General features: G+C 38.7%; 1 pseudogene; it reads left to right on the forward strand.

Annotated features, from left to right (window-relative positions):
* Window positions 1–1,618: 1,618 nt before the first annotated feature.
* Window positions 1,619–2,228, forward strand: LOC124506077 (olfactory receptor 5B3-like; annotated as a pseudogene).
* The last annotated feature ends 12,424 nt before the right edge of the window (window positions 2,229–14,652 follow it).

The raw sequence follows: 14,652 nt of genomic DNA on the forward strand, positions 1-14,652 counted from the left end.
CTCCCTTCTGAAGGAAATTTTGACATGTATTCGCCAGTCTCACCTCTGTAGTTTGGAAAAACATTGAAAACATCGATTTCTGTTCTCGAATAACTCGAAGTAAGCAGAGCTGCCCTACTGCTTTTGCATAGATGACACTTGTCGTTAAAAATGTTTACGGAATATGGATGCTTACCTGTCTTCTGGGTGAACAGGAAGAGCCAATGATGAGTGGCGGGTCTGAATCAGAATCTCAGCCATAGGATAATGCATAAATCTTACTACAGGAGCTCTCTCAGGACATGGTCATAAGGCTCCAAGGTCTCTGAGGCAGGGAAAAATGGAGGAAAGCATATTAATATGGTTCAATTTCTGAACCTACCATGCATTCCTTCTGTGTCCTTAGAGGAATCACTGGCTTCCTCCTTATTTGTAAAATAAAGATGATAAGATTACCTCTTACATAATTCACAGACTTGTGTCTGTAAATAACAAGCAGGGAGGGTCTGTAAAACATCTCAGTAAGAAATTATCATTTTTGAAGTCAATCGATGTGATTTTTCTCTTGGGGTGTTTCTCCTGAATGTGGTTGCAGGCTGATAGAGAATCCACGATAAGACTTCTGTGCACTAGCAAGTTTAACATTCATATGAATAAATGATCACCAAATGGGTTCAGCATGTAGACTGGTGCCTCTGCAATGATGTCATGAGGAGTCATCTTGGGATTTCATTGGCTAATACATGGGGATGTGGAGAGAATTATAGAGACACAGAGCTTCTCTGGGAATTTCCCCTGGGAGAACATTTCCGGCACCTCATCCCACCTTCTCAGGATGGAAGCAATTAAACAGCCTGTGGGAGCCACTCTGGTTATTTTCACTGAACACACACGTTTTTGTATTACTTGTTATTTTTGTCAGTTTATAATTAATGCATGATTTCCATACAGTAACATCCACAATCTTAGCATATAGTTTTAGGAATATTGTCAGATTCATGTCAAGTAAGCACTATCACCTAAAAAAATTCATACAAACCTCTCTGTGTAAACCCATTCTCCCACTCACTGCCCCTGGAAACCCATAAACTCTTTTGTCCAAATAAAGTCGCCTTTTCTAGAGTATCCTTACCCGTAATCTTAGAACATGTACTGCGTAGGTCTATAATTTTTCACTTAGCATTTGAGGCCCATCTGTATCGTTTCCTGTATCAAAGGAGAATATTTTTACTGCGGAGTAGAATTTTACTATCTGGTTGTTACTGATGGTTTATCTTATTCTTAGTTGAAGAACATTTGTGTTGGTGCTAGTGTTTTGTGATTACAAATAAAGCTGACTTAAACATCTGCCTCAAGTTTTTTTGTTTGTTTGTTTTCATGGCAAAAATTCATATTTTTTTAATGGAAATGTAGATAGCACAAAATGTTACATTAGTTTCAAGCATACACCACAGTGATTTGACAACTCTATGCATTATGCTCTGCTCACAATTGTAGCTACCGCCTGTCCCCATGCAGCACCATTACAATACCATTGACTGTATTCCCTGGGCTGCACCTTCTATCCTTGTGACATATTCATTCCATTCCTGGAAGACTGAATCGCCCACTCCTCTTCACCTATTTTGCCCTTCCCCCCATGGCTCTCCACTGGCAACCACCAGTTTGTTCTCTGTATACGTGGGTCTCTTTTAGCTTTTTGTTCCTACGTAACCTCTGTCTGGTGGAATGTGTTAAGTCTTCCGCTGTCACTCCTACGGTGATGGAGGGTTTCTCACAGAGGAGGAAGTCATCTCCTATGACGTATGCGGTGCTCAGAGGTTCTTCCTTCTGGCTTTTGCCACCGTAGACTGCTTCCTGGTAGCTGTCGTGTGTAGAGTGTCAGCGCTTACTTGACACCCGCCGCCCTGACCACCATCATGTGTGTGCTCAAATGGCGGTAGGCTGGTACGTTTGGGGCTTGCTGAATTTGCCATCCACACTGGAGTCACCTTAGGCCTCTCTTTCTTCGCCATTCTTCGCCAATCTCCTCGCCATTCCGATGTGGTCCATTACTTTTTCTGTGATAGCCCCTCAATCCTGGCTCTTTCCTGCTGTGACATCTACGTAAATGAGATTGTGCTCTTTAATTAGTGGATTTCTAAGTCCGTTTTGCCCTTATAGTTATCTTGACCTCCTATCTGTTCACATTCCTCCTATCTGTTCACATTCCTTGCCATCCTGAGATGCTCTCAGCACAGGGACAGTGACTTTGCTACTTGCACGTGGGCTCACTCATGCGGTTGCATATCTGCTGCACAGTCAGCCAGGCTGAAAGGCTCAACATGGCATTACTCACGTTTCTGACCATTGATTCTGGTTATTCTCTCCCTTTTCTCCACATGCTCTTTCGTCTTCCAGAGGTTGGACCTGCTTTCTTACATAATATTTTCAGTGTGAAAGTAAAACCGAAGGGTTTCTTGAAGTCTAGACTCCAAACTCACACAAGATTTTCTCTGCCACGTTATCCTAATCCATGATGTCAAAGGGCTGGCCCCGATGCAAGCATGGATCAGGCATGGAAGACTCCATCTCTTGAGAAAAACAGCTGCAAAGAATTTGTGTCCATAGTTCATCTATCACAATTGGAAATTAGATTAAACTGCTATAATGAAGAAAGCCAAAACACAGTGGCTTAAATACAATACCAATTCATTTCAAATGGTGGATACCTGTGGTAGGATAAATATGAAATCTCTGGACATGGCACCCATCGGTCATTCTGGGCCAAGTTCAGTCCACACAGCCTCTCTCTGTCATCTTGCAGAGTGTCGAAATTCTGTCCTTATCATAACTATTTTACCTGCAGGAAAGGAGAAAGGGATGGGATGAAGGAAATATAATTTCTTTTCAAGAAAGTGATATAATAGCTGTTCACATTACCTCTGAGTACATTCCACTGGCAAGAGTTCAGTCATAAGACCACAAAAAAATCAATGATAAACCAACCACAAAATTTTACCTCTGCCTGAAAGGCAATGTGCTTAGCTGAAATCTCAATAGTCTGGAATTAAAAAAAAAAATGTTCCTTGAGGAAAGCCAGTATACTGCCACACAATTAGGAACTGAATCTGAACTTCTACTCTGTCTCCAAAACTGTGTCTCTGGCTTGTTTTTGCCCTAGTGGAAAGTCCTTTTCCTAGATCTCACACTGCTTCATTAAGAGCCCTTTTCTCAATCACACCATCTAAAATAGCTTTTTATCTCTTATTTGCTCTTATCTTCTTCAGATATTTAAATATATCTCTTAAATTACATTTTATTTGTTTAATTGCTTATTTTGGTTTCTTCCAAATCATACATAGTATTATATTCTTCCAAGTTGGCCGGATTGTTTTACTATGTTTGAAATAGTGCAATGACATGATATGATGATGTATTGGATGTGGAATGTGAAAAAAAAATGGTAGCCTAGCCGCCTAAGCAACTAGAAGGATAAGATGGCTACTATGTGAGGTATGGCAGGCATATAACAGGAGATTTGAGTGAGAAGGGGGCTTGAATTTCACTGGAGCATACAAAGCTTGAGATGCCTCTTGGATACCACCAGGAAAGTTTTAGCACTGGAGAAGAGGTACAAATTTGGAATTTTCAGCATGTAGATGGTGTTTAAACCGTGAGAATGAGAACATAGGTAAGAGAATGTAGGTAGAGAGAAGCAAAGTGTTTCAAGGACCGACACCTGGAACTTTCTCAATGAAAGGTCAAAGAGATGAGGAGCCAACAAAGGTGAGTGGTGTCCTAGAAACCAAGTGATGAGAAATGCATCAGTAGGAAACAGACATGTCAAATCTGCTGGTAGATTAAACAATGTCAAGACTTAGAACTGGCAATACGTCATAGTGATATGAAGTTGGTGGATGACTTTGAGTGGTTTTGGTTGGATGGTGGGGTGACAAATCTCATAATGGTGTACTCTACAATCTAGTCCATGATTTTTCTTTGCTTTACATAGTTTCTAAGTATTGTCCCAACCTGTATGATGGAGTAAATGCATATTGTCTTTTCCCAGAGAAGCGAGAGAGATAGGGCTTTGAGACTTTCAACTCTGAGAAGAGAGAAGATGGACAGAGGCTAACAACATGGTGGGAAGCCAAGGTTTTAGGAGAGAGTTGACTGGGAGGAGATGTTTGACAGTAGACAATGCTTCATGAACCTGAAGGTCAGTTTTATATCAAATATTTACTTTGCAGCAGTTCATCGATCTGGGCTTCACTTCCCCTCCATTCTGTCTGAGTACAAGGTTACTGTTTATTTGGTTCTCTGGAAGAATGAAGGAGAATGAGTAGTTTATGTCACCTTGGGGAAAAGCAGTGTAGACACAGGGGAAAAAAAGGCTCAGGAGGAAGTGTGGTTCTTGAAGTGATGAACAAGTAAGAAAAAGGCAGGGACTTAGAACAGGAACCGAGAGACTAAAAGAGAACTTATATGCACACAATCTCTACCCCAAGATGCCTCAGAAAATTTAGGAAGGTCCTTAGCCTCTTGTAGCTAGTTGTTATTTCATTTTCCAGTTAAAGGAAAAAAGGCTGGAGGGTTTGGGTTCATTTGAGTTTCAATGGAGAGTGAGCTGGACTCTTTGGAGAAAGAGCTGATGACTGGATTGGGACCGGAATAGCACGACAGGAGCCTGGAATGTTTTATAGTTCCAGAAAGTAAGGAGGAGTTCGAAAAACAGAAAGATTGAGCAGCTCACAAGGAAACAAGAGTAAAACTGCAAGTGACCCCAATGGTCAAAGATGGAGTGATCTGAACAATAAAATAAATAATATAGTACAAACTGTACCCCAAATTTTAAAGCAGATCAATGTAAGTACATACTGACGTAAGTAAGAAATTAAGTAAGTAAATAAATAAAGTTTTCTTATAGAAAAACCCTAAATAATATATTTAAGTTTCCCCAAGGAGGTGGAGTGTAGTCCCTTCCACCATGACCGTGACCTGAACTTAGTGACATGTTTCTAAAGTGTAGAATTTGCAGGGGGAGAAAGGTAGCATTATCTGAAGCACCCAGAAAACATATCTTGTTTAGATGACCAAGATTAAGATCCTCAGTGACAAGTCATGTAGGTAATATATGTCCCCTGAAAGGAGGTGATAAGAATGGGACTTGTCACTCTTTCTCAAAGACCAAACCTCCTTGTAACCATGACAAAAAGATCAGGTGAACGCAAATTGAAAGACTTTCTACAAAATACCTGAGTAGTACTTCTCAAAGCTATTAATGTAGTGAAAAATCCAGGAAGAACTGAGACACTGTCACAGATCAGAGGAGACTAACGAGACAGGACAATATATGCAGTGTTATATCCAGGGTCGGACCCTGTAAGAGCACAATGATATTAGTTAAAAAATAATAATCTAAGTAAATTCTTGAATTTTAGAGAATAGTAGTGTATCAATGATGGCTTCTTAGTTTTGACTAATGTATTATGATAAGGGAAGATGCTACCATTAGGGGAATCTGGGTGAGAGGTATGTGGGACTTGTCTGTAACATCTCAGAAACTTTTTTGAAACTTTAAAATCCTTTTTAAATGTAATGATATATTTAAAGTAATTATTAAGAAATGGTTCCAGAAAAGGACCTACCATTTTTATAGACTTCAGACCCAGATATATCCATATATATATATATATATATATGTAAATTTTTTTTTTTTTTAGAAAATCTGAGTAGCCCTGTATTTTTTTAATTGGATCTGAAATTCAAACTTTCTCTCCAAAAAAATTCTAAGTATAAATATCTTTACCAGTAAATTCTACAAACACGTAAGAAAGAAATAAAACCAATCTGAGTGTATTCTTTCAGAGAACTTAAAATGTTTTTGTTTATTTATTTATTTATTTATTTATTCGCCAACCTTAGTTTATTTACTAAACAAAAGTCCTTTAAAAAAAAGGCCACCTAGTAAAGTCACAGATGATCCCTGATCCCAGGCAGACCATGCCTCTCTCATGTTTAGCTTCTGTAGCACTGACTGATGTGTGTGTGTGTGTGTGTGTGTGTGTGTGTGTGTGTGTATCATAATTTATTGTCAAATTGGTTTCCATACAACACCCAGTGCTCATCCCAACAGGTGTCCTCCTCAATGCTCATCACCCACTTTCCCTTCTCCCCCACCCCCCCCATCAACCCTCAGTTTCTTCTCAGTATTTAAGAGTTTCTTATGGTTTGCCTCCCTCCCTCTCTGTAACTTTTATTTTCCCCCTTCCCTCTCCCATGATCTTCTGTTGTTTCTCAAGATCCACATACGAGTGAAAACATATGGTATCTGTCTTTCTCTGCCTGACTTATTTCACTTAGCATAATACCCTCCAGTTCCATCCACATTGCTAAAAATGGCCAGATTTCATTCTTTCTCATTGTCAAGTAGTATTCCATTGTATATATGAACCACGTCTTCTTTATCCATTCATCAGTTGATGAACCTTTAGGCTTTTTCCATAATTTGGCTATTGTTGAAAATGCTGCTATAAACTTTGAGGTACAAGTGCCCCTATGCATCAGCACTCCTGTATCCCTTGGGTAAATTCCTAGCAGTGCTATTGCTGGGTCATAGGGTAGGTCTATTTTTAATTTTTTGAGGAACCTCCACACTGTTTTCCAGAGTGTCTGCACCAGTTTGCATTCCTACCAACAGTGCAAGAGGGTTCCCATTTCTCCACATCCTCTCCAGCATCTATAGTCTCCTGATTTGTTCGTTTTAGCCACTCTGACCTGCGTGAGGTGGTATCTCGGTGTGGTTTTGATTTGGATTTCCCTGATGAGGAGTGACGTTGAGCATCTTTTCATGTGTCTGTTGGCCATCTGGATGTCTTCTTTAGAGAAGTGTCTATTCATGTCTTCTGCCCATTTCTTCACTGATTATTTGGCTTTTGGGTGTGGAGTGTGGTGAGTTCTTTATAGATTTTGGATACTAGCCCTTTTCTGATATGTCATTTGCAAATATCTTCCCCATTCCATCGGTTGCCTTTTAGTTTTGTTGATTGTTTCCTTTGCAGTGAAGAAGCTTTTTATCTTGATGAGGTCCCAATAGTTCATTTTTGCTTTTAATTCCCTTGCCTTTGGAGATGTGTCAAGTAAGAAATTGCTGCAGCTGAGGTCAGAGAGGTTTTTTTCCTGCTTTCTCCTTTAGGGTTTAATGGTTTCCTGTCTCACATTCAGGTCCTTCATCCATTTTGAGTTTACCTTTGTGAATGGTATAAGGAAGTGGTCTAGTTTCATTCTTCTGCATGTTGCTGTCCAGTTCTTCCAGCACCATTTGTTAAAGAGGCTGTCTTTTTTCCATTGGATGTTCTTTCCTGCTTTGTCAAAGATGAGTTGGCCATATATTTGTGGGTTCAACTCTGGAGTCTCTATTCCATCGGTCTATGTGTCTGTTTTTGTGCCAATACCATACTGTCTTGATGATTACAGCTTGGTAGTAGAGGCTAAAGTCTGAGATTGTGATGCCTCATGCTTTGGTTTTCTTCTTCAATATTACCTTGGCTATTCGGGATCTTTTGTGGTTCCATACAAATTTTAGGATTGCTTGTTCTAGCTTTGAGAAGAATGCTGGTGCAATTTTGATTGGGGTTGCATTGAATGTGTAGATAGCTTTGGGTAGTATTGACATTTTAACAATATTTATTCTTCCAACCCATGAGCACGGAATGTTTTTCCATTTCTTTGTATCTTCTTCAATTTCCTTCATAAGCTTTCTATAGTTTTCAGCATACAGATCTTTTACATCTTTGGTTAGGTTCATTCCTAGGTATTTTATGACTCTTGGTGAAATAGTGAATGGGATCAGTTTCTTTGACTTTCTGTTGCTTCATTATTAGTGTATAAGAATGCAACTGATTTCTGTTTCTGTACATTAATTTTGTACCCTGCGACTTTGCTGAATTCATGTATCGGTTCTAGCAGACTTTTGGTGGAGTTTGCCGGGTTTTCCATGTAGAGTATCATGTCGTCTGCAAAAAGTGAAGGTTTGACTTCATCTTTGCCAATTTTGTTGCCTTTGATTTCATTTTGTTGTCTGATTGCCGATGCGAGAACTTCCAACACTGTGTGAAACAACAGCGGTGAGAGCAGAGCTAGATATTTTTGTTGCACCACACAGACAGCTTAGGACATTCAAGCAGTTTCACAAATCTTGAGAAGTTGAGTGTTTCTAAAATTATAGAGATAGAAAAGGAAGGTGGGTATATATTCCTTTTGGTAGGTTTCTTATAAAAATACCTCTCCTAAAAACCAATAAAATACACCATTATTATCTATTATATTAGCACATTAAGGTAGGATATGTAATATTGTTGTAAAGAATTTCCATACTAACATTTTCTATGGATGTTTAGAATCATTGGTGTTGATTGAATAATCCTCATTTATCAAGAAATTTTGCAAATTGAGTCAGTTAGGAAACTTTTTGCAGTATCAGATTTTGTTATTACACTTCACTAAATGTAATTTATTTCATGTGTTATTTTTCATTTAGTGAGAAATTCTTCATAGAAAAGAATTAAAATGGTTTTTATATGATCTGTTTGACAGTGTGGTTTCCAAAAAGTTATTTGTCCAAAAGTGGGAAATGTAAATAGAGAATGAGAGAATGTTAAAAAAAAAGAAAAAAGAAAACGGCATCTTTTGAAATGCTCTAAAATTCCTTTCTAAAGAACTATATAATGGGTAATCAACTATAATTATCCATGGTTCAGACATAGTTACTGCTGGACTCAAACGAGTAGTTTATTCATTAATTTAACCAATGTTTGTTGAGAAATTAGTACAAACCAGGCCATAACTCAATTATTGGGGATGAAGTTGTTAGTAAGGAACACAAATCCACTCTTCTCATGCAATGTACATTCTAGGTAGATAGAGAAATGAAAATGAATAAACAAAGAAATAAATAGAAATAGTTGATCACAGCCATGAAGAATAAAGTAAATTGGGCACAGTGTCCATGGGGGTGGGGTGACTATGATACAGTAACATTTAAGCAAAGACTCAAGGGAAGTGAGGGGGCTTTCTGAGCGTTGACAACAGTAGAGAACTCAGTGTGAGTGAAGAGGAGGGAGCGAGTAGGGGAGCAGAAGACACGATGTAGCTCATATGAAACTAACGGAGGGACACTAGCCATCTCATAGTATTTCCAGACAGAAAAATAGATAACACTATCATACTCAGTGTATTTATCTTACGAAGTTGAAAAGTTGGTAGCCCTACACGGAAAAATTTTTAAAATGTCTTTACTATCCACTGACCATTTTCTTCCCTTGTATTTTGGTCTTCTTGCTTTTGAAAATGATCCTGTGACCATCCTGTTTCTACCACATGCTCCTGAAGATAGAAAAATTAATTCCTTTGATATATTGTATGTTTATAGATCTGAATAAACATGCCCCCCAAAGCATATAACTTTATTTAAAAAACTATGTTATTGCACCCCAATGTATATCGCAGTACTATTGACAATAGCCAAATTGGAAAGAGCCCCAATGTCCATCGACAGATGAATGGATAAAAAAAAGATGTGGTATACTACTCAGCGATGAAAGAGAATGAAATCTTGCCATTTGCAACAACATGGATGGAACTAGAGTTAGTGTATTACGCTAAGTGAAATAAATCAGTCAGAGAAAAACAAACATCATATGCTTTCACTCATACGTGGAATTTAAGAAATAAAACAGATTAACATAGGGGAAGGGAAGTAAAAATAAGATAAAAAAGAGAGAGGGGGACAAACCATAAGAAACTCTTAAATACAGAGAACAAACTCAGGGTTGCTCAAAAGGTATCAGGTGGGGGGATGGGCTAAATGGGTGATGGGCACTTGTTGGGATGAGCATTGGGGTGTTATAGGTAAATGATGAATCACTAAATTCTATTCCTGAAATCATTATTACACTATATGTTAACTAATTTGGATTTAAATTAAAATTTTTGTCATGTTTTTCTTGATTTTGGTCTTTTGAAATTGTTTTTCTTTCTTTTCCAGTTTATTTATTTACTTTGTGAGAGAGAGCGTGCGCGCCCACGAGCAGTGGAGGGGAAGAGAGAGAGGAAGAGAGAGAGAATCCCAAGAAAACTGCACACTGTCAGGGCTGAGACCAATGCAGGGCTTGAGCTCACGAACCATAAGATCATGACTTGAGCCAAAATCAAGAGATGGAAACTTAACCAACTGAGCTGCCCGGTGCCCCAATAGTTTTTCACCTAGAGAAAAAAATAATGTCAGACACAAATTTATATTCTGATATCTAAATTTACTACTCAAACTTTTTAAAATTAGAAAACACTGCATCCAACACCTTTAGCAAATTCCCCATTCCTTTGTGTCTGTGCACATATGGGATTCTTGCATATGCTTCTCTTCATGAGTTTATGTGTGCCACGGTTTACATAGAGGTATGCATTGCCACATGGTAGACTAAATAAGACATAAAGTTATAAGGTTGATTAAAAACAGGGCTCCAAAATTTTAAGGCCCCTTTGGCCATCCTTGTTCAGGTATCACATATGTGAACATACCATTTTCTTTTCCAGATGAGAGACGTTTGAATAAGAAATGACATCACTCCAGTAATCTAGGTGCAGTATGGCCAATAATATGTCATGTGTGGATTCAGTCATATGTGGAATTTGAGAAACAAAACAAAGGATAAAAAAAAAGAGACAAGAAGCGACAAAAAAAGCTGACTCAAATGTAGGGATCTGGTGGTTGCCAAGAGAGGAGGTGGATAGGAGGATGGATGGAAGGGATAAAGGAGATTAAGAGTTAAGCTTCCAGGGGCACGTGGGTGGCTCAGTTGGTTGGGCCTCCGACTTCGGCTCAGGTCAGGATCTCGCAGCTTGTGAGTTCTAGTCTCGCGTCAGGCTCTGCTCTGACAGCTCAGAGCCTGGAGCCTGCTTTGGATTCTGCGTCTCCCTCGCTCTCTGCCCCTCCCCCACTTGCACTCTACCTCTCTCTCAAAAATAAATAAACGTTTAAAGAAAGAGTTAAACTTCCAAAATAAATAAACTTCCAAAACAAATAAATAACTTACAAAATAAACTTACAAAATAAGTAAGTCATGGAAACGAAAACTACCGCATAGGGAATATAGTCAGCCAACAAGATGGTAATAATGTTGTTTGGTGACAGATGGTGGCTACAATTATTGTGGTGAGCACTAAGTAGCATATAATTGTTGAATCATTATGTTGTACACCAGCACTAATATAACATTATATGTTAATTATACTTTGATTTTTAAAAATGCGAATCATTGCCTATTGGGGATCTGAGAAGAACAACACAGGTCACTGTGGATCTTATAACTTTAAGAGGCAACGCTTAGAGAAAATTTTGTCTTCTCAACCACCTTCTTGAATGCGTTTTTCACCTCTTTGTTCCTTAGGCTATACACCAGGGGGTTTAGCATGGGAATTACCACAGTGTAGAACACGGATGCAATTTTATCTGAGTCCGTGGAATGGCTGGAGCTGGGCTGGGCGTACATGAAGAGGACTGTCCCATAGAAGATGGAGACTGTAGAGAGGTGGGAAGTGCAGGTGGACAAAGCCTTCTGATATCCCTTACCTGAGCACATCTTCAGGATGTGCACTAAATCCATATCTTTCAATAATAACTCTGAATGTAAATGGACTAAATGTTCTAATCAAAAGACATAGGGTATCAGAATGGATAAAAAAAAAAAAACAAGACCCATCTATATGCTGTCTGCAAGAGACTCCTTTTAGACCTAAAGACACCTGCAGATTGAAAGTGAGGGGATGGAAAACTATCTATCATACTAATGGATGCCAAAAGAAAGCTGGAGTAGCCATACTTATGTCAGACAAACCAGACTTTAAAACAGACTGTAATAAAAGATGAAGAAGGGCATTGTATCATAATTAAGGGATCTATCCATCAAGAAGACCTAACTATTGTAAATATTTATCCCCACATCTTGGAACCACCCAAGTATATAAATCAATTAATAACAAACATAAAGAAACTCATTGATGGGGCGCCTGGGTGGCTCAGTCAGTTAAGCACCCAACACCAGCTCAGGTCATGATCTCACAGTCTGTGAGTTCGAGTTCTGTGTTGGGCTCTTTGCTGACAGCTCAAAGCCTGGAGTCTGCTTTGGATTCTGTCTCTCTCTCTCTCTCTGCCCCTTCCCACCTCGCACTCTGTCTCTTTCTCTCTCTCTCTGTTTCTCAAAAATAAATAAACATTAAAAAATAAACTTCTTCTAAAAATAAAAAAAAGAAACTCATTGATAATACTATAATAATAGTGGGGGACTTTAACATCCCCCTTACATCAATGGACAGATCATCCAAGCAGAAAATCAACAGGGAAACAATGGCTTTGAATGACACACTGGACTGGATGGACTTACCAGATATATTCAGAACATTTTATCCTAAAGCAGCAGACTACACATTCTTCTTGAGGGTACATGGGACATTCTCCAGTACAGATCACATACTGGGTCACAAATATGCCCCAATAAGTTCAAAAAGATCGAGATCATGCCATACATATTTTCAGATCACAATGCTATGAAACTTAAAATCAATCACAAGAAAAAAATTGGAAAGCCCTCAAATACATGGAGGTTAAAGAACATCCTATTAAATAATGAATGGGTTAATGAGTAAATTAAAGAAGAAACTAAAAAAATACATGGGAGCAAATGAAAATGAAAGACAACAGTCCAAAACCTTTGGGATGTAGCAAAGACAGTCCTACGAGGGAAGTATATTGCAATTCAGGCCTATCTGAAGAAGTATGAAAGGTCTCAAATACACAGCCTAACCTTAAACCTAAAGGTGGCAGAAAGGAGCAGCAAACAAAGCCCAAAGCCAGCAGAAGAAGGGAAATAATAAAGATTAGAGCAGAAATAAATAATATAGAAACAAATAAAAATCACAGAACAGATGAATGAAACTAAGATCTGGTTCTCTGAAAAAATAAACAAAATTGATAAACCCCTAGCCAGCTTATCAAAAAGAAAAGAGAAAGGACCCAAATAGACAAAACTCACAAATGAAAGAAGACAGATCACAGCCAACATCACAGAAATTAAAATCCTTGTTTTAACATGAGTCAAAAGAGCGTCCTTTCTTAAACTCATTCTTCCTCCCATTACTATCATCTCATAGTTGAATCACCAAGATCAAGAGTTGAAAAGTCCTGGTTTGTTGGATAGCTTAAGTCTTCAGGTCTGTTTTGGTGGAGAGCTCCATGTTTAAAAATTTTTATGTGATATGTTCTTGTGTAGGAACCGTGTCTTAAATCTTAATTATAATCTGAGGCCCTTTAGAAAGACAACTATCCTCACAAATCATTATCTACCATTGTTCTCCTGATTCTTTCACATCCTCATTCTCCAAGCCTAGCCCCTGAAGTCATTAGGTCTGTCAACCATCGACAGTCATAACATCTCAGAATATGGAACGTCCTGCAAAGACTAAGAACTACATGCATATATATTTCTATGTATGCATGTGTACATATATTTATGCATGTGTTAATATACATGTATAAAAATATACCATTTCATTTAAATTCATTCTGAGGTAAGTAGAATTTTGATTATTCCCATTTTACCATTAAGACACCTGAGGCTATGAGAAGGTATATAATTTGGCTGACCTTTTTAAAGAAAGCAGTTAATGTTATTCCATAGATATCACTAAACTCCCCATTGATGGAAATTTTGATACTAAAATCCCAGCCTCAGCTCACTGCTTTAGAAGTAATGTTCAAATCATCTATTTCGGTGCTCAAATAACTCATAGTAGGTAGAGCGCCCTGTGGATTTTGCATGAATGATACTTCTTACTAAAAAAAAAAAAAATACACGCAACATAGAAGCTTACCTCGCTGGCGGAAGAGACAGGCAATCCTGAATAGTGAGTCTGAAATCAGACTTTTTGCTATGAAATAATGCACATATCCTGTTGGAGATGTTCTCTAGCAGGTACTAGTGAAAATTCCAAGACTTCTAAGACAGGTAAAATTAGAGGAAAGATCCCAACATGGAGTCACAAACATGATCCAAGTCCTAAACCCACCTTTAGTTCTGACTACGCTTTTGGAGCAGCCGCTTTTCTCCCTATTTGTAAAATAAAGGATAAAATCACCTCTCCTACATAATTCACAGAATTGTGTCATGATGAGCAAAGGAGAGAAGCTCTAGAAAACACCTTGCTGAGGGGTTCTCACCTGGAACTCAATCAATATCATTTCCATGAGGAGATGTTTTCCCTGGCCATGATCGCAGGCTGGAAACAAATTCTCAGGTCCAAGGTCAGGGAGGAAGGTCTGCATGTACCAGCAACGATAGCAGTCAGCTGAATAAATGATGGCCAGAGGGGCGTGGCACATGGCCTGGTCCCTCTGAAATGATGTCATGTTGAGTCCTACCGGGATTTCAGGGGCTATCTCATGGAATCAGGAGGGAGTGAGATAGACACGGAGTTCTCTGTGCATGTCCCCCAGGAGGGCGTCTGTAGCTCTCATCCACCTTCTTAGGGAGAAGCAATTAAACAGCCTGTGGGGACCTAACTGGATCTGATCAGGGTGCACATATGGTTTTGTGTCACATGTTCTTATATTTCACCCCTTCTCCCACCTGCTGTCCC

This window comes from Lynx rufus, unplaced genomic scaffold, assembly GCF_022079265.1.
Source record: "Lynx rufus isolate CCGP_SWC_20201006 ecotype Redwood Valley unplaced genomic scaffold, mLynRuf1.p SCAF_9, whole genome shotgun sequence".
Taxonomy (NCBI): Eukaryota; Metazoa; Chordata; class Mammalia; order Carnivora; family Felidae; genus Lynx; species Lynx rufus.